The sequence below is a fragment of the Lissotriton helveticus genome, chromosome 10, assembly GCF_964261635.1.
Source record: "Lissotriton helveticus chromosome 10, aLisHel1.1, whole genome shotgun sequence".
Taxonomy (NCBI): domain Eukaryota; kingdom Metazoa; phylum Chordata; class Amphibia; order Caudata; family Salamandridae; genus Lissotriton; species Lissotriton helveticus.
In genome coordinates, this window is record NC_136071.1 from 893,883,698 (window position 1) to 893,906,731 (window position 23,034).

Consider the following 23,034-nt stretch of genomic DNA (forward strand, 5'->3'; position numbering starts at 1 on the left):
TTGAGCCCCTCTGTATGGGTAGAAAGGCGATAAATCCAGCGCTGCTCTTTGGAGAGCAGTGTTTTCTCATCGCAGCTTGAAGGTGCGAATTGTTCAATGACTGTCCAGGTGAAGTCGTTCGGGGTGTGATTTTGAACGATGAAGTGTTGGGTCAGCTTGCTGATGTTTTTGCCACAGCGCATTGTGCTCCTGTGTTCAGTCATCCTGGTTCTGACTTTCCTGGTAGTCATACCAATGTATCTCAAACCACAACGACAGGTGATTAGGTATATTAAGTTAGATGAGTTACAGTTGGTAAATTGTCGTTGTGTCCAGGTTTTTCCATTTTCCAACGATAATGTTTTGGAAGGGGTAGTCAGGTATTGTAACACGGTTGGTGGCCTGTTATTTCTGGTAGACCCCATGTATTCAAAATTGTCTGGCCTGTTTGTTGTATCTTTCTGGGTCTCGTGGATACCAGCTGGTCCTTCAAATTCTGTGCTCTTTTGTATGCGAACCGGGGGGGATCCCAGTTCCTCGTGCCTGAATTGATGATTTTCCAATTTTTGCGAATTATGTTAGAGACCTGGTTTGAGGCGGTGTTGTAGGTGGTGACACATGTCATGATGGGTGTTTCTGGTGGTTTGACAACTGTTTCAAGAAGAGCCTCCCTGTTCTGGTTACGTGCTCGTTTGCAGGATTTTGAGATGATTCTTGATGGGTAACCACGGTCTTCCAACTTGTGGACCAAGGCTTTGGACTGGTGTTTAAAGTCGTGGAGGTTGCTGCAGTTCCGGCGTATGCGCAGGAACTGTCCAAATGGCAAGGGTCTGCCACCTGACTACCCCTTCCAAAACATTATCGTTGGAAAATGGAAAAACCTGGACACAACGACAATTTACCAACTGTAACTCATCTAACTTAATATACCTAATCACCTGTCGTTGTGGTTTGAGATACATTGGTATGACTACCAGGAAAGTCAGAACCAGGATGACTGAACACAGGAGCACAATGCGCTGTGGCAAAAACATCAGCAAGCTGACCCAACACTTCATCGTTCAAAATCACACCCCGAACGACTTCACCTGGACAGTCATTGAACAATTCGCACCTTCAAGCTGCGATGAGAAAACACTGCTCTCCAAAGAGCAGCGCTGGATTTATCGCCTTTCTACCCATACAGAGGGGCTCAACGATTCCATCCCGTGGAATGCTCTAGCCAAATAAACACTCCATATCTATCCAAAACAATAAGTCTGTATCCCTGTCTGCGCTCAGACTCGTGGTCTGTCCCTACTCTGTATTTGCCTTTATGCCTTTAATTCGCTTATTGTTGCTTTTTAAACCACAATGGTCCCACACGGGCCCTTTTCCTTTGGTAAACTCCCCATTGCGCACGCGCCAGTGTGCACATGTCACTACCACTGCTGTCCAGCGTCTCCTTACTCCCAATGGCGCCAAGGCGCATGCGCTAATGTATAGAGCTCACGCATGCGCTGGAACCCCTCACCGCGCATGCGCTACGCGAGTGCCGCTAGCTACCTGCACACGCGCGCTAAGTGCCAGCGCGACCGCACCCTCTCCCCTCTCCAGGTGCTACCAATTGAACCGGCTATTTAAGCCCATACCTGATCCATGCAAAGTTCACTCGGGACACTGGAGCAGGACGATAGGTCGCAGGAGCACGCTGATCGGCAATACCGTGAGTAAACGAGTGATCTCTACACGACGCTCTGGGTAAGCAGCATTTTCTCTCCACAGGTACCATCCTAACTTTGACCTTTTACAACGTTTAGGGTCTTCTTTCCCTCCCTGCCAAGTGACCCATGAGGCTTTAACAGCAAGTAGCAAGTGTGAGGAATTATGTACCATACTTACCTGTACCTCACGCTATGCTTGTTTCGCTGTGTAGCCCACCACCGCCACTGCGTTTAAAACTTTACCGCCATATTTCACCTTAGCCATGGCAAACACTCATGGCCACGTTATCTGCCGCTCTAGGTCGCTCACGCACACTAGAAGTCGGCCAAATGTTGTGTTTTGGTAAATACCATTCTCACTGGTTCTCCCTTGTATGTCTGTATTGTCTTTATGTTCCATGTACTGTAAAGTAGAGGGAATCCCCCTCTTACACGTACAGCACCTTAGCGAGTGCGACACTTTTTACCACACATTGTCACTTAATATAGTTTATTATCACCCACACATACTCATTGGTCCTGAGGAAAGCCAGTTTTAATCAAAAGGCCTGGCTGAAACATGTAGACCACAAGGACGTAGGAGCTCTTAATACACTCCACATCGTCCACAGCCTTTTTATCTTGCTAACAGGGGCCCAGGTATTAAATTTACCTTTTACCCTCGGGAACTGGGACCACCTGTATAGCTTTTAACTTTTCACGTTCATTCTCACCAGCACTGCACACTCAGCAAGAATACCAGCTCCTCAGTAATCTGGAGTCGCAGCACACCCGGGACACATTCGGTGTCACTGTGGTGGGCCCGATGATGAAGCATGACACCAACTAGGTTGGTGTGTGAGGGCTTCATGACCAAACCTAAGGGTTTGCCCGCAGATATACTCCCTGAGTCTCACTAAACACAACCTAGCTAGTCCTATATTGATATTTCTACCTCAAGAACGCAACCATTACAGTCTACTCTGACTAGGCTTCATAGGTCAAATATCAGCGCGGCTAACGCATGAAAGTTAAAAAAACATTTGTGCACATTGCAAATCCGTTATGTGCTCTTATTCCCAGCGAAACTTAAGGTCATCGATGGTGATTCCTCTCATATTTTCGCCACCCCGTAAGATGTCTATATCTGGCTCCATGCGAAGGGCCTAGTATGCACGGCTGACACTGAGCGTGAAGAGACCAGTGTTTCACTCAAACCACGGCAATGATGCCACAAGACATTGCACATCTATCCGGACCGGACACAAATAGTTGTAGAACAAGAGTAGAGGTAGCAGTGCATTACCATCCTGTCAACTCCTTCACTGCCCTGAAGTAAAAGCTAACTGAGGACTCTTGTTCCAAGCCCTAGGCTTCTGAGTCTTCATTGGCCTCCAGCACCACAGCCACCAAGGTCACCCGAAGATACGCTGATGATCTCCTTTGACTTGCAGCCATTGGGTACTGACCTCATTCTTCTTTCTACCCACCCTGTTGGCTATAGACATCATTACCCCTCCCCTGTTTGTTGTGTCTTAGTGGTCCACACCTGCTTTCTTCTTACAAGGGCCTGGCTATCGCACATAGTTGGCTTGCTCCTATGCTACTTCCTACCACTGTTACCATGAGGAATGTTGCTTGTATTCTATTACCTTTTTGTGGTTATCATTTTCGATTTGGGGATACATGGGCAAACCCTTCTGTGAATACTGCCCAAGGGAAATTGTTGTTATTGTTATATTTTATTACTATTATAACGGTACAGTCCGCCCCCCCCCCCCGTCCCTCTTCTCCCTTGGTTTTCCCCAACTGAAGCTTACCTTGGAATGTTGTGTACTTTTCAGTGAGGAGAGTGGATGGCCATTAAAGATTACTCACCAATGCTTGGTTCCTGTGTTCCTTTCAACTTCCAACACTGTCGATGATTTTCTGCGCAGGGGGCCGTGGTGGCCATTTCCCCTTTGAGTGCTCTTTCCACACCGGTCCAGATCCCATATTTTGGTGAACTACTTCTCAGGTTGGGCTGGACGTTGTTCACGGTATTCAGCTGGACTGTCCTCTCATGGTGAAGGTATTTCGAGAACATTGGCGTGTTCTGGAACTTTTCCCGCAATAATTTGAGGTGCCTTGCCACCTGAGGAGTGCTTTCAGTGGTCGGCACTTCTTGATTTTGGGGACAGCCTTCCTTACGCTCCCGTCATCTTCTATCCTGGGTCGGTAGGCTTCGGATGCCTTCTCCACTCTTCATGCGTGTGTGACTCGAGTGCTGCTTCGAACCCAGTGATTCCCGGAGCGCTGCTATCCCTGTCACCCTGGGCAGCCGTCCTGGTACCCTGTCAAGCTCGACGGAACCACGGGCCCGTTAAGGGAAGTGCCGGATGTTCGCCTTCCTATCGAGCCGGCGTACCATCAGCCAACTGTCACTGTGGTGTGTAGGTTAGTGATCCGGAAGATTGCCCACGTCCCAACCGGTGCACCACCTTCTGAGGGCCGCCTATGGCTGTCATCTTGTCAAGGCAACGCGATTAGAGCTATGATCCTGAACTTTTCAGGACTGCCCGCGCACCATTATCTGAGGGCCGCTTGTGTGGTTTTCAAGCTGTCTTCATTCCACATAGAGCCGCCGCCTTGGGATTCCTGTCAGGACTGCCGGCGCACCACCCCTTTTGAGCCACCACTGTACTCCCCCCATTGCTGTCCAGCGCCATCCATCGTCTTGGAAGGAACCTGGGATAGCGAACTTTTGAAGAGCGACGGTACCTCTGTGTGAACTTGTCATTCTTTATTTATGTTGTAAATTTACCACGGTCGCTGTAGTTGCTGTTTGCTATCTTCAAAGTGGGAAGAGTTTCTCTCTTTCCTTTACAGGTCTTGGACACTATTGTATAATGTTGGGTCTCATACATATTTACTCTACAAAAGTTGTGAGCATGCCGTACAATTAATGTAAATCCTTCCCTTAGAATTTAAAATACTTCCAGGATATCTTTTGAAAAAGCCTTGTGGAACTTGTAAGTCATACATATTAGCACTACTATCCCATACATATTAGCACTACTACGTGGTGAGCATCTTGTACATTAAATGTAGATCCTCCCTTTATGAACTTGTTAACCTGCCAGAGTATACCTTTGAAACAGTTTTTGGGGACTTAGTGAGTAATTTTCTTCTCATTCTGTACTGAGTTTACATTACCTATTCCTTATACTGTACCCCTTGTAACTTTATTGTATTCCATGCCTCCCCTGGTATATCCCTAGCATGGCAGCTGCAGGAATGAGCCAGCCTCCCCCTTTCCTAAATGATATTGGGAAACCTGAAATTTGCTGGAAGGAGTGGGTGAAGTTGCTTGAATCCTATCCCATAGCTATTGGTGGCGAAAGATTTAGCGCTGTACTCAAACAACACATTCTTCTCCATAATTTGGGGGTGCACGGGCGTAAACTTTATGAGACTTTACCAGTGCCAGAAGAAGAGGAAGAGTCTGGGGAAGGAGTGGATGTGTTTGCACAGACTATGGGTAAATTGGAAAAGCATTTTGGTGACAAGGTTAACGTAGTGCTAGAACGCCACACATTTTTTAAAAGAGTACAAGGAAAACAAGAATCAGTTCCTAATTACATTGCAGCATTATGGGGCCTAACACAGTTATGTGAGTTTGGCAATCTCACTGATTCTCTTATAAGAGATCAACTAGTGCGGTGTACCAATAATCCACGTAATCAGGAGAAATTGCTGGCGAAAAACCCAGGGTTAAGAAAACCAATAGAGATTGTGAAATCTATAGAGCACACTGCTAAATGCATAAAAGAAATTAAACCTAATGCTGAAGTTGTTGCTAGTAATAAGGAAGATGAAGAAGAAACTGAGGTATACAGAGTAAAACAGAAGGAAAGCATGAGCAGCAAGGTAAACAACAGAGAAAAGAGTCCCAAATGTTACAGGTGCGGGAGTAACAATCATTTTGCTAATTTTTTCCAATGCCCTGCAAGATATGTTACCTGTAAAATATGTAATAGGAGGGGCCATTTTGAGAGAGTATGCAGGGAAGGCGAACCTCACCCAAAAGATTTTGAAAGGGATGTAGAAAAGATTACTAGTAAGGATATAAAACGCATAGAGTCCCAGTGTGAGAAATATGTCTTGCAACTCAAGGATATTACCGATTCTGTGAATTCCATCTATCCTAAATGTGATGTGGTAATTGATAACAAATGCAAAACTATGTATGCTGATTCTTGTTCTCCGTTCACACTTTTGAATAAGAATGATTTTGACACCCTAGGAATAAAACTAATAGCGAGTTGAGAAAACCAGATATTTACCCTACCGGATATAGCAAGGAACCTATACCCCTCATGGGGATGAAAGAGATGCACTCACAATTCAAAGGTAGGAAAGCCTATGGTAAGGTGTATATTGTTGAATCTGGGTCAAATCTATTAGGTTGGCAACATCAAAAAGAGTTAGGTATCATCTTAGACACCAACAGCGCTGAGCAAGTCCTACTTACAGAAGAATTTCACGAGGGGGACACCATATGCGAGGAATTCAAGAAGTTATTCCTTGAAGAGTTGGGCTGTTTGCACTATTTCCAGCATATAATCAAGCTAAAGTATAATGCAAAACCTGTGGTCCATAAGCTACATCCTGTACCTCACCAAATGAAAGAACCTTTGGAAACTGAACTGCGTAAGCTGTGTGATTTAGATATCATTCAACCCATAAATTGTTCGGAATTGTTAGCCCCAGATGTCATCGCAGCGAAAGCTAACGGCGAAGGTATTCGGCTATGCGTGGACTTACGAAGCCTGCGTGAGAATATTTGGGTAGAAAGACACCCACTCCCAATTATCAACGAAATGCTTACACCATGGGACCATCAAAGTACCTTAGTGTAATAGACTTGTCAATGGCTTGACAATCAGGTTGAACTCCACCCCGAATCAAGACCACTCACTGCCTTTATCACTCCCCTAGGGGCATTTATGTTAAAAAGGATGCTGTTTGGGTTAGCGTCCACGGCGGCAATCTTTCAGAAAATCATGCAGCAAATCCTTGAAGGGGTGGACCACACCATGTGTTTTCAAGACGACATATTGGTGTATGGCTAAAGTGTGGAGGAACATGACTTCTCCCTCAGACGCGTTTTTGGAAGACTGATGGAAGCTGGATTAACAGTCAAGAGAAACAAATGCAAGATTAGAGTTTCATCTGTCGAGTATTTGGGACATTCCGTCTCAGAAGAGGGGTTCAGACCCAAAAATAGCCTGATTAGTGCAGTAAAAGATGCCCCATACCCGAGGAATAAAGAGGAACTAAAGTCCTTCTTGGGGCTCATGGAGTACATGTCGAAATACATTGACAATTTCGCCTCCATATGCAAACCCATGAGAGTTCTCCTAAAGAAAAACAAGGAATTCACATGGAACGAAGAACATGAGAGAGTAGCAGATGCTCTCAAGGAAGATCTGGTGAACTCGCCGGCACTAGGGGTTTTCAATCCAAAGAAGAAAACCATCCTCACAACAGATGCTTCCAACAAGGGTCTGGGAGCCACCCTAATACAGAAGGAAGGAAAGGAGGAAAAGATCATTGCCTTCGCGTCAAGATGTCTTACGATCCCGGAACGGAACTACTCCGTTATTGAAAGAGAGGCCCTGGCCTGTTTCTGGGCAGTGAGGCACTTTAAATTCTTTTTGCGGGGACTGAATTTCACTTTTAGAACAGACCACAATCCTCTTATTTTCATCTTTACGGTGAAAGGTCTGGAAAACTGCACTCCACGCATAAGCAGATGGATGCTAGGACTGGAACACTACAATTTCAAAGTGGAATATGTTCCGGGGAAGGAAAATAAGATTGCCGATTTCTTATCTAGGAGGCCATTACAAGAAGAAGAGCCAGAAGAAGCATTAGCATTAGCCAGTCCAATAATGATGATGGAGGAACCTGTCATCACTGAACAAGAATGGGATAAGTGTATGAGAGAAGATACTGAAATGAACACATTAAAAGGCATCATGAAAGAATGGTGGCCTAACAAGAGAAGTCAACTTGAAGCGGTTATTGCAGAATTTTGGGAAGTCAGAAACAAACTCAGTGTTATTGGAGACAAAGTATATCACCAAAACAGAGTAGTACCTCCCAAAGGCCTCAGGAAAAGAATCATAGACTTGGCATATGAAGGTCATTTGGGACGGAGTGAGAGCGAATTTCTGGTTTCCAAAAATGGACACAATGACTGAGCAACTTGTGAAGGATTTTTTCACATGTGCCAAGAGCGATAAATCAAATACACTACAAAAGACACCCCTATCTCCTGTCGAAATACCTATTAAACCTTGGAGCAAGTTAGCTATGGACATCATTGAGCCAATGCACAACTTAGGATTCCAAAATACATTTATGTTAGTCCTGATCGACTACACTTCACATTGGAATAAACTGAAATTTGTGCACTGTATCACCACTAAAACTGTTATTGAGTTCCTCAAAGGAGTGTTCTGTGATGAGGGTTTACCCTCCACCTTAGTGAAAGATAATGGGGTGCAATTCACCTCAGAAGAAATGAAGGACTTCCTAAGGAAAAAGAACATAAAGCACAAAACCACTGCCCTCTATTTCCCAAAGGCAAATGGCGTAGTTGAAAGAGCGAATAGACTCATTAAAGAGCACATTCAATTGGTTACCATCAATGGTCACGAAGTAGAGAGTTCTCTTTGGAAGTGTCTATGGGCGTACCATACCTCACCTAACAAGGTGACAGGGGTCTCACCTTTAGTCTCCCTCCGCAGGAGAGAACCATGCACAAAGTTTAATCCCAGTTGGCTGGAAGGAGGCATGACCAATAACGTCAATCAGGAGGAAGTCACGGAAAAGATCAACCAACACCAAGCCAAATACAAACAGTGGTATGACCAGAAACATGGTGTCAAAGTCTCCAACCGGAAAGTAGGCGATATGGTGCAGGTAAAGAGGAAGGGACTAATCAAAGCAAATTCTATCCTCTGAGTAAGGTAGTTAAAGTTCTCAAAAATGTAGTCCAACTTGAAAATGGGCAATGGTGGAGCTTTGACAAAATTGTAAAATCACAGATGTGAAGGAGTCTTTTTTCTTAGTCCTTTCTGCCCTTTACAGGACCATCTTTTACCACTGTAATCTGCTTTGTTCTGCATGGTTAAATTGTAAAATATCAAATAGAAGTAGTCCGTGTTCTTATATCTTTCTGCCCTTTACATGACTATCTTTTACCACTAATCGCTCTGTTTTTCCTTGTTCAGTTATATGGGAAGGGAGATGTGTTATATCTTATTACTATTATAATGGTACAGTCCGCCCCCGTCCCTCTTCTCCCTTGGTTTCCCCCACCTGAAGCTTACCTTGGAATGTTGTGTAATTTTCAGTGAGGAGAGTGGATGGCCATTAAAGATTACTCACCAATGCTTGGTTCATGTCTTCCTTTCAACTTCCATCCATTATATTGGCTAGTTGATGTTTATTTTTTTAAGTTTTGCTCTGAGGCTACCACTACCGACTTGAAGTATTACCGAACATATCTGCACCATGAAGGGAGGGTACACATGGGTGGGACAGAGCCAGATTGAGGGGATGAACTATTATCCCACACCGTGAGCACCTCGATGATATTTGCAACCATGCCTGAACTGAGTCCTGATTGTTCTGCACCGCAGTATCACATTATCACATATAATGTGCAGGGAATGGCCACTCTAGCCAAGGGTGATTGCATTTATGCATATTTTAAACACCGGCAGCATACTCACATCGCTATGTTACAGGAGACCTATCTTACAGTAATAGAGCTCCACAAAGTGCACTCTAAATGGAGAGGGCAGATTTGTGGGACTGCAGGCTCGGCATATGCGAGGGGTGTTCTTACCTGGATTGCACCAGGGGTCCTCGTTACTCTAGGAACACAACAGGTGGACACAGATGGAGATGCATTATATTGAAGGGGCACCTAGATGGGGCTCCCCTCACCTTGGTGGCTTTGTATGTGCCCAACTTCAACTAAATAGAGTTCCTATATAGCCTCACCCTAGCACTCTTTCATGACCCACTCAGCCCCAGGATTTTGGGGGAGGGGGGTGACTTCAACTGTGTGCCTGGTTTACAACTCAACTGCTCTACTCCATCTTTGCACGCAGTGGTCAGTGTCCGCACCACATACCACTTTGACTAATGGCATACATATACGCACCTACACCGTGCATGGCATATAGGGCACCCAAATGACCACAAATATTTTTTTTATTCTGTGGTACATGTTCTGCATACCAGAATTGACCTCATTCTGTACACTACTCCTACTGGCTCCCGGGTCGTCTGCTCACAATACCTGATGTGATCTCTCTCAGATCATTGCCCACTGTTGGTCACGCTGAGCTGGGGCAGGCTACACCCCACCATACCCACTTGGCGACTGCAAGTTGAGGCACTTTCTGACCCCCCCCTTTTTGCGAAGATCTGTCTCTCTGCCTTATTAATTACTTTACAGAAAACCAGGGTTCTGCCTCAACATGCACTCGGGAATGGGATGCACATAAGGTTGTGGTTCGTGGCCACTGAATGGCAGCCTACCGGGGTAACTAAGGACCTTGCATCCCTTGAACGTGATCTTTACCAGATGGAAATAGAAGTGGCCAACCAGACATTGTCACTCACCCAGCTGAGACAGCTGTGTGGTCAGCAGGGTGAGGTGGAGATGACACTGAATTGCCACGATTACCATAGGAGAACGACCCTGCCACATGTCCATGGTGATTGCTAAAGCAGATTAATGGCATGGCTTGTTCATGAGGAACATCAATGCGTCCCCATTGTGTTGCTTAATGACCATGATGGTTAACTTATTACCTCCCAGATGGCCATTAACGCAGCCTTCTGTGATTACTATCATGGACTGGATGAGGCACCCGCCTCTCCATCCCTGGATAATATACCTGGGTACTTGGGTCCCAAATCCCTTCCTAAACGTAACCCTCTGTAGCGGGCTGACCTCGATGACCTTTGCAGCTTGAAGAGATCCATGCTGCAATCTCTCAGATCGCCCGAAATAGGACTCTGGGCACGGACGGCCTGCCGATATAGTAATATGACACTTTACCCACACAGACTGCTAAGCACCCACTGACTATGTTTAATAAACCCAGGGATTGTGGTGAACTCACGTGTCCCCTTTGTGGTACTATCCAAGCCTGGCTGTGACCCACTGGATGTTAGATCACATCACCCCTTCTTGCTGCTGAACCTGGATTGCAAGATTTTGGGTAAAATCTTAACAAAATTCCTGCTCCCCATTGTCAACATGCTTGTGCATGATGACCAGTCTGGTTTTATAATGAGTCGCATTCGCAGCACATTTGTCAATATGCAGATATTACTGTGCCTCATACAGAACACCACCCTCGGATGCTTACAACCAAGCGGCCATGTCATGGGGTGGGATTTTTTATTTTTGCCCCTCAAAGCCATAGGTTTCGGGTCGGGGTTTATAGGCTGTGTACTCACCCTAAACACAACCCCAACTGCCTAGGTGAAGACTGGCCTGGTGATATCAGACAATTTTGAAATCCAGTGGGGTACTAACCAGGGCTAACCACTGTCCCCACTTATTTTTTGCACTAGCCATGGAGCCTCTTGCTTACCGACTATGGAGCAGGGCGTGGTTGTGTGGTGTTCCGGAACTGGGGGCCCACCACATCATATTGCTCTACCTGGAGTCCCACCACATCATATCGCTCTACCTGCGTGGCGTTGAAGCTGAGCTACCTGACCTCATGCATCTGCTGGACAACTATGGGATGCACTGGACCTCAGAGTGAATTGGTTAAAATCTAAGCCTAGGCTGTGTTTGTGGAGTTCCGTTATGTGGAACTCCCCAAAGTGCAAAAAAACTCAGCCGTGCTATGCAGAGCTCCGCGAGCAGCGTAGTGCACTAGAAAAATGTTGTCTGTGGTGATTTACAGTGCCAGGTGCTTGTCTGCACTGTGCCATCATCGCGAACGCCACCTTGCACAGCTCAAGCAGGCGCTGCTTCCTTTCTGCTGCTCGAGCAGATTTTCACTCAAGTGTCAGCTTTCTCAATGCAAACAGACGGTCTCTCACCTCGAGCGGTTACGACCATACGCTCGCCAACTTGATGTTGATGATCACGAAAAGGAAAAATCGTGTGCTTACCAACTTGACGTTAACGAACGCGAGTGAGTAAAAAAACTCTGCGAGCTCTGCGTAATTTGAAGTGAGGAAAAATCTGCAAACTCTGCGAGCAGAGTGGAGTTCACCACCCAGACTTTACGAGTATGCAACTTCAATGGTTCTACAAACCCTTCGAGTACCTGGAGGTGCAGATCTACCAAGGCGGTTGGTTCTATCTGCCAATCCATGCCTTTTTGGCAATCGCTTCCCCTTTCTCCATGCAGTTGGGGAGCCATGTCTAAGATGCTGGTGCTTGTGAGGCTGCTGTACTTTTTTGCAGCCCTGCCGAATATGCTCCCACTGAGTTTTTTCCAAACGCATAATGGCTTACTTCCCGAATTGATATGGAGTGCCAACCGTCTCCATGTGGTCCTGGCCATGATCCAGCACCTACTCTCAGAGGGTTGGCTCGGGCCCCTAACTGAACTGTACTACACGGTGGCACAAATACAGTGGCTGATGGCTTAGCTGTGCGCATCTTCTTGTCAGGAGCTACCCCTTATCGAAACGGTGCTCAACTGTACAGGACTTTAAACATGGCTATCTGATCCCTCTATCCACCCTCAGCAGGATCGTCTCACATGGCATTGTCCCGCAATTGCTGGCGAAGATTCATGCAAGTGAAGGGCCCCCATCTTCTGTACTTGCTGGTGATTGCTGTTTGGGACCTAACGCACTGCGCTGAGCATTTCAGCATACTGATAGGGATCTGTGAAGGGAAGCAAGCATTAAGCAGTTAGGAGACCTATACTTGGAGGGTGTCTGTATGTTATTCCAAGACATCATGGACACCTATGGTCTCCCTGCTGGTCAGTTCCTAACCTATTGCACCTTTTAATATGCGTTGTGAAACACCTGGGGCAGCAGAGATGATAAATATTCCACCTCTGCGGTGCTGCATGCACTGTTATCCTCCAGTGACACACGTCATACTATCACCACCCTATACAAGGAACTACATGTGACCCCAGTGGACTTCGCGATAGGTGCATGTGCCCTATTGAACACAGTGTTGCATGTTCGGGTCTTGGTCCTGGGCTCTACAGCTGGTTAAGGGTGTGTTTTGTAACCCTAGGTGTACACAGTTTAATTATTTACCTGGCACTTGCCCCCATCTGTCCTCGCTGTGCACTGCAGGAAGCAAGATTTTATCATATGTGTGAGACTACCCGGTACAGTAACCAACATGGCACTTGGTAATTGCGATGGTGGTGGACCAGGTGGCACACACCTTCACTCCTGTGCCTCCCTCCTACCTGTTGGGACTGCACCCCCATAGAAAGGGAGACAAGAACTTACAGAGATTCATTGACCTTGCATTTGTTCTGTTAAAGCAAGGGAGTCCCCTGCACCACAGGACCATCGATTATGGCTTCTTGACCTCATGACATGGACTTGTGCAGAGGCTCACACCTTTCTAGTACTCCAAGGGCGGGGGATCCCCTGCACCGGCAGTGAGCGTTGGGAGAATTCCTACTTTATGTGGAAGACAAGAAAGATACATGCCCACCCTGAATCTATATTTCATCTGGATACGTCCTGAGTAGGATGTGTAGATGCACACGGAACTGACTGCCTCTGATACACCAAGTGTGATCTACTTTATCTAGTGGACATTCGATTAATATATCCCTACATTAACTGCCCAGCATTCACGGCCACCCACTGCTATATGTGGGGCGCTATCCTACCCCGATCTAGCTGGAGATGGGTTCCTCCACCTCCCTACTAACCAGAAGACACATAAACATGCATTACTTGTGTCTCACAAATTAGCGATGCCTATCTAGTATACGTTCCCACCTCCCCCTTCTCTAGGGCTTGACTTCTTACCTCCTCCGTACGGTCTTATCAGCTTATTTTCTTTCTCCTGCTTAAATTGTTATATTGTTTTCATGGAATAATGGTGTTTATCATTGATAATTTGATAGCAGACATGGAAGTACCGCCAATGCTATAGCTCAATATAAATCCTGTGCATGTTCTGCATGTTGCGTTGGATCTCTGCCTGCTGCGCTGATTGTAGAAGACATTGTATTTTTCTTTTAATCTGCATAAGATCCAATAAACACATTCAAAAAATATGTTTTTGATATGGTTTGTAATTGATATCCTGACAGCCCATTGATTTTGAGAAGGATTAAAGATGGAATTTGACAACACATTAGTTTGTATGTTTTGTTGAGACATTATTCACCTGAGCAAAACATTGTGTACATGCAAAATATCCTTTCTTACACAAGCAAAAGTTGTGAAATTGTGAAGTTGAGATGGGACTGCATATATGGTGTTCTAGATGTGGAATATACTCCAGCAGTCAATGACTTTCAGACTAGTGCATTTCTTTAAGTGTGCAAGGAGAAATAAACATTATGAAAAAATTAAAACAGAGAAACCAAAAAGTGGAGGAGTCCGTCACAGGGGCTGAAACCAAAGTTGTAGCAGCCACATTGTTTGGAATCCAATGTCAAAGATACTACTGCCTTCAGAAAGGCAATGGGTATAGAATTAGTCCACAAAGTGAATGTGTGTCACACACTGCGGAAATTAAGACCGACTTTTCTTGGTGGTGGTGGTATTGGTCTTGCCATCCCAAAAGAGGGGAAAAGTATGTGGATTTCCCTGCTAGCTAATGCAGGGAATCCACAGGCGCAGGTCCTGGGGTGTCTGCTGTTGATTTTTCCTCTGGGACGGTCTCCATTCCTGTGGCTGCAGCAAATATTGAGTGGCTTGATTGTGGGGCACCAAGGGGAGGGGTGGATGGTGGTGGAAAAGCCCTAGTCAGAGTAGTGTTAATGTCCAGCAGCACCCCATTGAGGGAACCGATGTTGGTGTTGAGGGCTACCAACTCTGTGAGTATCTGGTTCATCTTGTCTTGGGAATTATGGTATGCTCCCAAGACTTGGTTGATGTGAATGAATGAATGAAGTCAAATTTGTATTGCGCAAACTTTGCCCAGGGGCATCAAGGCGCATCGGATGGAAGAGCTGAATAGAAAGGTAAGGCAGGGGGTAGCTTATAGGTAGGCTTCTGTGTAAAGCCAGGTCTTTAAGGCTTTGCGGAAGGGAGCGAGGGACACAAGTCCCTTGAGTTCATTTGGCAGTAGGTTCCAGAGTTTCAGGGCAAGGGCAAAGAAGGCTTCCCCCCCCCATCTGGCCTTCACAGTCCGCGGGACTGACAGAAGGTTCTTGTTGGCAGAGCGCAGTGCCCTGCCAGGAGTATAGAAAGACACAAGAGACCTAATGTCTTCTGCACCGGTTCCATGAAGGGCACGGTGAGTGAGACAAAGAGCCTTAAAGTTTATCCTAGCCTGCATAGGGAGCCAGTGAAGGTTTTTCCTAATAGAGGAACCTGATGATCGTCTCGGGGCATTGACAACAAACCTGGCTGGTGCATTCTGCGCGACTTGTAAACGTTGGACCAGCCTCTTATTTATGCCTAGATAGAGGGCATTACAGTAATTCAGGCGTGAAGAAATAAGGGCAACCGAAAGTTGTTTCTTAGAGTCCAGGGAGAGGAATTTGAGAGTTTTCTCAATATTCTTAGGACCCCACAGCAGGTAGCAACGGTCCTGTTTATTTGCTTGTCGAAGGAAAGTGAGTTATCAAGTATTACACCCAGATTGCGCGCTGCAAGGGTGGGTGTGGGACAGGTCCCAAGGGTAGATGGCCACCAGTCAACTGACCAGACCTCCTGTTTACCTCCGAAGACAAGGACCTCTGTCTTTTCCCCATTTAATTTGAGGACATTTTTGGTCATCCAACCTGCTACAGCTTCCATGCTAAAATTTGAGGCCTTAGTCGCCACAGATTGAGTAAGGGAGACCATGATCTGGGTGTCGTCAGAGTATGACAGTACTTCCAATCCGAATGATCTTACTAGTTTCGCAAGTGGGGCCACATATATGTTGAAGAGTGTAGGGCTCAGGGATGAGCCCTGAGGGACCCCACACTGCACAGGCTTAGCAGGGGAGAGGAAGTCACCCAGTTTGACCCTCTGCTTACGCTGGTTCAGGAACGACGCCAGGAGGCTCAGGGCGGACCCATCCACTCCCATCTCACTATGACGGGAGACCAGGATAGAGGGGGACAGGGTGTCAAATGCGGCGGTAAGGTCGAGCAGGATCAGGAGGGTGGTCTGACCACTGTCGACCTTGGCACGGATGTTGTTTACCACCACTGTGAGGGCTGACTCCGTACTGTGCGACTTCCGGAAGCCGTGCTGAGAGGTATCTAGCAGGCAGAATTTATCCAGGAAGGCGCTAAGATGGGAGTTAAGGTGGGCCTCGAGCATCTTGGCGGGAGCAGAGATATGGGACGGAAGTTTTTTAAGATGGTAGGATCTAGGGTGGCCTTTTTCAGGAGAGGTTTGACCATGGCCATTTTCCAAGGTGCGGGGAAGACACCCTGGGAAATTGCTTGGTTCATTATCTCCAAAAAAGGGGGTAACAGAACCTCTCTACATTCCTTCAGGATTCTTAAAGAACAAGGGTCCAAAGGGGATCCGGACTTAAGCTTGTCGAGGAGTTGGTTTAGAAGTTCCAGGGTGAGGGGAGGGAAATTGGACAGGCTGCCGCAAGGCAGGATCGTCGGATCCTAAAGGGAAAAAGTGGCTGGGGGAGGAACGGCCTGAGGATTGGGGCTGAGAGCTTCCAGGGCTGAGTAGATATCCATGATTTTGGTGTGGAAGAAGATGGAGATCTGGTTACACAGCTCTTGGGTTGCCACAATGGGGTCAGGGAGTTGGGCAAGGGACAGGGAGTCAACGATTTTAAATAGCTCTCGAGACGAGCTAAGGGAGGCCGTCAGATTGGTAAAGTATGCCGTCTTTTCAGCCAAAACTGCAGCCTTGTATCTTTTGAGCATGTCCTTGTGTATAGATCTTTAATTGGGATCAAGATAAGACCTCCAGAGTCTTTCTTGCTTCCTGTATTCCTGCCTGAACAGTCTGAGGGATTCAGAGAACCAGGGGGCCGAGGGGCGTTTCCTGGCAGAGTAGCAAGGTTTAGCCGGGGCTAGAGTGTTTATAGCATTAGAAATAGAGTTGGAAAGCTTAAGGGCAGCCAATTCGATGTCCAATATCGAAGGGAGCTTCGAATTAGCAATGAGAGGGCCTAGGGACTCATTGTTCAGGCCCCTGTAGTTCCTTTTAAGGACGTGGTTGTTGGTGTTTTTAGAGGGCATGGCAGGGGGCCACAGGATAGGCTCAAAAGGGACAGCCATATGGTCGGACCAGGACAAAGGGAGGGGAGGGCCTATATCTAACCTGGAGTCATTGGAAAAAACTCCATCCAGAGTGTGTTCCGCAGAGTGGGTGGGACCTTCCACTCTTTGCGAGAAACCACTGGATGCCAGCGAGTCTAGCAGCAGGGTAGTATCAGCCGTGTTGGAGTTTTCTAGATGAAAATTAAAATCACCAAGGATGGTAAAATTGGGTTTATCAATAAATGGCTCTAAGGTTTCCAAAAGGTCTGGGCTGAAAGTGGCCCTGGAGCCTGGTGGCCTGTAGATAAGGATGCCAGCAAAGGAGACCGTGGGGGTAGGTTTTAGCATAAAGTGCAAGGCGTAAAAAGAGTCCTGAGGGGAGGGGAGCGGTTCAATACGGCAATTTATAGAGGATTTGTGTAAAATGCCAATCCCCCCACCCCCATACGCTTTTCTCTGTCTAGTCTCACGAGGGCATAGCCCTCGGGAATGGCATTGGCTAGCTCCGGCCCGGAAGAATCGGAGGCCCAAGTTTCAGTGATAAAGGCCCACAAGGGTTTCCTTTCCGAGATGAAGTCTCTGAAGGCGATGTTATTCTTGACTAGGGATCGGGCATTAATTAAAAAGCCTGATTCCCTATTGGGGGAGGGAGAGGATATTATTTCCTTCTTGGCTGAGGGTGGGCGCAAGGTGCCATTACTAACCCCCTCAGTGCAGAGGCACTTACATGCATCCCGCAGTCTCTGGGAGGTAGACCTGTGATTGCAGGGCTGCCAAGATGGCCTTAAAGCTAGAAATGCACCATGGGAATAAGAAAAGCTTACAGAATCAGAGAGATTTTTGTCATAGTCCTCCCTTGCCCCTGGCGCATCCTTGGTGCTTACGGGCGCAGACGGGCTGGACTCTGGCGTGACTCCGGCGCTGATGCGGCGCGTCCGCTGATCGCGTCCGCTGCGCGGAGACATGCCTGTCTCCATAAATAGGGATGACTAGAGCGCTAAAGTTGCTGCCGCCTCCCACCCAAGATGTCCGCCGCCGAAATTCTCCGCCCGGGTCTCGGTACTCAGCCCAAAGATCGGCTGGGACCGCCCAAAGTGCGGGGAGAAGAGAATGAATCAGCCGAGAGTTTCAGCAAAGTAGTGGTGAGTGCTAGGGGAAGTGAAAGTGAATTTTTAAAATTCGTTGTTTTAAAATAAGAGCCTACCACGCTAGTAATCAGCAGAGTAAACAGTACACAGCAGTCTACCTCCCGGCTTCCGCCTCAGGAGGGAACAATCATTACACAGTCACACAGCAGAATCTCGCGTCTGCCTCAAGTGTGCTCCTTAAATAGGGATGACTAGAGCGCTAAAGTTGCTGCCGCCTCCCACCCAAGATGTCCGCTGCCGGAATTCTCCGCCCGAGTCTCGGTACTCAGCCCAAAGATCGGCTGGGACCGCCCAAAGTGCGGGGAGAAGGGAATAAATCAGCCGAGAGTTTCAGCAAAGTAGTGGTGAGGGCTAGGGGAAGTGAAAGTGAATTTTAAAAATTCGTTGTTTTAAAATAAGAGCCTACCACGCTAGTAATCAGCAGAGTAAACAGTACACAGCAGTCTACCTCCCGGCTTCCGCCTCAGGAGGGAACAATCATTACACAGTCACACAGCAGAATCTGTTAGACTGGGTGTGAGTGGCTCCAGTGGCCTCGCTCTGTTGGCCCATAGATATCCTCCCACAATCCCATCCCCATGAACCTGTGCCCTTTGCACAGGTTGCCACACCCCACTGGATCCTGGCTATTCTGTTGCAGGGGTGGGGACAGGGACATCAGTAGCCAGGACTGGTGTGCACATTATGGGAGACACTGTGGTAGGTACAAAGTTTGGGGAGACTACTAGTGGTTGAGTTGTTGCAGCAGGGGGAAGATATTGTGGAACTAGTACCACTCACTGTTGTGTGTGCCATTCTATCCAAGACAGTGACATGTGAATTTAACCATTCTAAGGCCCAGCTGAGTACAAAGCAGTAGATGACACAACTTGGGTGCGTCTTTGCCATTGGTGATCATGTGAGCAGTGCAAAGTCAAAGGGTCACCTGCCACTTAAAAATATTTTGATTTGGGTTCATGGCTTTCTATATTGGGCAATCACACTTTTTGTGGGGTCATTCAGGTTATCAACTGTTTTAGTTGCTGACTCCATGGTTACATACAGGACAGTATAGAGACATGTTTATGAGGCGAGCATTGGATGTAAATTACACACTCCATGATATATGAAGATCAGTTGTTATTTGTGAGACATGAGACAATCTGCAAAAGCACATTTTAATTTTGTTTTGGGTAACTGAAACATGGCATCATGGTAGTTGTAGTCATTTCTACCCCAACTTGTTTAAACTATCTATCTGGTTAGTGTGACATACCTATTGACATTATGCTGATAGTATGGCCCACACATTTACATTGGGGCAGATAAGATGTGTCAGGGGGTGTTATATTTTTACAACATTTACGGACATCATTCCATCATGTGCCATGTTGTGGAGATTGATGCAAAAAACCCTATAAGCCACACTAAACATTCACACAGATAATTTCACATCTCTGATATTGATACTTTGCTGGTTGAATGTTAAGGAAATATGTGGAAATCACATTGTTAAATTGGTTTGTGAACGAACAGGGGATTTAGGTGTCACTTACCGGACTTTGCTCCCTCAGGTATTCTATACAAGCCTTCAGTGTATAGGATGGACAAGAGCTTCTCCTCCCGGGGAAAAGTGTATGCTGGGAGGACCACCACCAGTCCTCTGGGCCTCCAGGTGTTGCTTGGAGGCTAGGATACGCACCTTCAACTATTGCTTCAAAGCAAAGTTATGACTATTTATGCGGAACCTAAGTCAATTGGATCAAACAATGCAGGGAAGAAAGCCCTTAGGTGTAATATAAAATGATTTGGGGATGAGTAGATTTTTTTACCAGTCTGTCTAGGTTATGGTAATGGTGCGCTCAAAGTCAGATTTGTTGGGTGGGTTGGTCTTGTCAGTGGTTAGAAATGTGTATGATAATGTACCTCTGTCTGCTTCTCACATGGGTGGAATTAAGCCAATGGGTTGTTTTGCTGGTGACTTTGAAGGAGTGTTAGGCCATTAAAGCTCATTTTATTGGGGAAAAACCACACTTGTAAGTCATGGGGTTTCATGGTGACACATTGATTTTTTCATCTATACATATATTTTCCCAGAAATGAATAGGGATTTAATTATCATCCACTCAGTTTTGTCTATCCGTTTTTGTTTAGGGAACTAGCAAAGTGTCTGAATGGAGATAGACATTCATTGGGTGGGCGAGGAAGTACTGGATGGCTGAATGCTAAGACCGGAGGGGCACAGGAATACAAGTGATCATGACAGCCCAAGAGAATAACAGCGAATTAGTCTAGGCTGGTCTTTTTCACAAGAATCATGATGGCACGACTTTCAAACATGCTGATTAAGTAGTTACTGGAAGGTTGGGTATCTTGCAACCGTTTACACCAACAGAACTAGAAAGATCTTGGTTCACTGCCAGAACTGATATATAAAGTATTTTTCCGAGCCTGAAAATCTGTTGCATAAAATTAGAGGGTGATTTTGAATTACCAGATTCACATTTTGAATAGAGTGCCAGCAATGGAAGTTTATGGGAATGTGACGTGAAGAAACAAGGCTCGCCAATCCTACAGCTGTTCCAGCTGTCTTGTAGAGTCTATCACTGGTGTTATCTTAGGAAATACATCCACACTTACCTGTGCAACTGTTCAATCCCTGCCATTTTACTCTGACACTGCACGTATCCCTGTCATTTTAGTTTTAGAAACAGTTTGTGGGGCCTTTGTTTCTGACAGACCACTCAAACTGGAAACCCTATGCACTTTAGGGCACCCTTAGTGTGCCCTGAACTTAGAGGGACTCTTCATTGGTCTCCCTACCCTGCAGTCTCAATGTGATACCCCCGGGCCACTTTCTGCACAGGTCCTGACTGGTGGCAGCATTTATATGTTTTGAACTGCAGCTGCTTCTATGGAGGATACTTATACGCCTCCAAGTGGGTGGGACAGATGGAGGCCCGTTTGTCCTTATTTATGTTGTGCGTTTGAAATGTTTGAGATCAATATGTGCAAAGAATGTACAATAATGATTTCAGACATTGAAATGTGTGCATATGTTAGATATGCTGTGAATATTTGCCCTTCACATGTCATTATGGTTACTATTAGCTGATCATGAGCATATGTATTTTTGTAACCAGTGATTTGTAAGGTGGAGGGTGGATGATGCATGCAGAAGCAAACCAGGTGAGGGTCATCTCTAGCCTCTTTTTCCCTTCTGTTTCTTTGTGTGCATGACCTATGTTGGAGGCATAACTAAGGGCCCGGTTCACAAAGGTAAAGTTAGATCAAAAGTCTAACTTAGACTAACAGTCTAACTTTACTACTGTTCGTTATTCACAAAGGTAAGTCACTTCTAGTAACTTTACAACTAGTAAACTTACTAGCAGTAGAGTTACTAGCACTAAAGCTAATTCTCGTAAAATTACTAGTAGTAAAGTTGCTAGTAGTAACTTGCCTTTATGAGTACCAAAAAATAGTAAACTTAAAGTTAAGTCTAAGTTCACTACCTAAGTCAAAGGTTACTACTTTTTGCTTTTCACAAAGGTAAATTACTTCTAGTTACTGTACTACTAGTAAACCTACTACTAGTAAATATAGTACTAGCAAGTGTTCTAGTAGCAAAGTTACTAGTATTACTTACGTTTGAAATACACCAAAAGTAGTAAAGTTGAACTTTTGGTCTAAGTTAGACTTTTGGTCTAACTTTACCTTTGTAAATCCGGACCAATGTATCTAAGCAGGGCAGATCCACACAAAATAGATGTTGTCAGCTGTATGTAGGCTATGGCCACCACCCTGTATTAAAAAAGGCAATTAGTGTTTTCCCCAGAGCCCCCTCAAAGGAGGAAAGCCTGTTAGACATTTTTTACTTTGAAGATGTATAGGCTCTTATTGCCAGTGGACTGCCGTTAAGCTGCCAAGAATTGGAAATGAAGGCTCAAGCTTAATTCAAGATTATGAAATAGTTCACTGGACCAAGACCCGCCTGTGCATTTAGAGCATGGAACTGAGTGATGCTTGTTGTCCCTAGTTGGTAACAACCCTGACGACCCTGCTGAAACTCTTCTAGCCTTTCCTGTTTCTGCTGCTCAACTTGCTCCCAAGAAAGTCAGCAGCAGGCCAAAGGGTAGGGAGAAGCAAGCACAGTGCCATGAATCTATCGCCACTCCTCATCTGAGAATCGAGGGCTACAAGTGTAGATGAACTGAACATTGGCACTGTTTGGCAAGCTGCCAGGGAGTCACAGCCAGAGGAGCTGTGCAGACAGTACCTCACACAGAGATGGAGGAGAGGGCATTGGTTTCTATCAGCTGCTGCCTAATTGATGTACATGTTGTAGCAAAGCAGGAATTCTGTGTATAATGTGGAGGCAGTGACACCCTTGCAAGCCATGATCAGATTTCACAGACAGCATGCAGCGTTCTGGGTCGTTACATTTACTGGTGCACAGTGATTGGCTGTCCAGTCCTAATTTACGCTCTCTTGAACACAATCCATGCTTTTTAGGCTAAACATTATTAATACAACTCTCAAATCGTTCTAATCAGAGGCCGCATCTCACTTACTGAAAAGGGAACGTTCGGTGAAAATTCAAAAACAGTTCTCGTTACCCAGTCCTGCATCTCTAACAATCGCCCACAATAGGCACTCTAGAATGTACTCCATTTCGTGACCTCAGCTTGGGTTTTCATACCTATTGTGGCATTATTCACCAGAGAGCCCCTCCTTTAATAATATGGGGCCAACAGAAACACTTCTGCTTTGGTAGCTGATCTTCTGAATTGACACGGCATTTAAACAATTTAACCACAAACC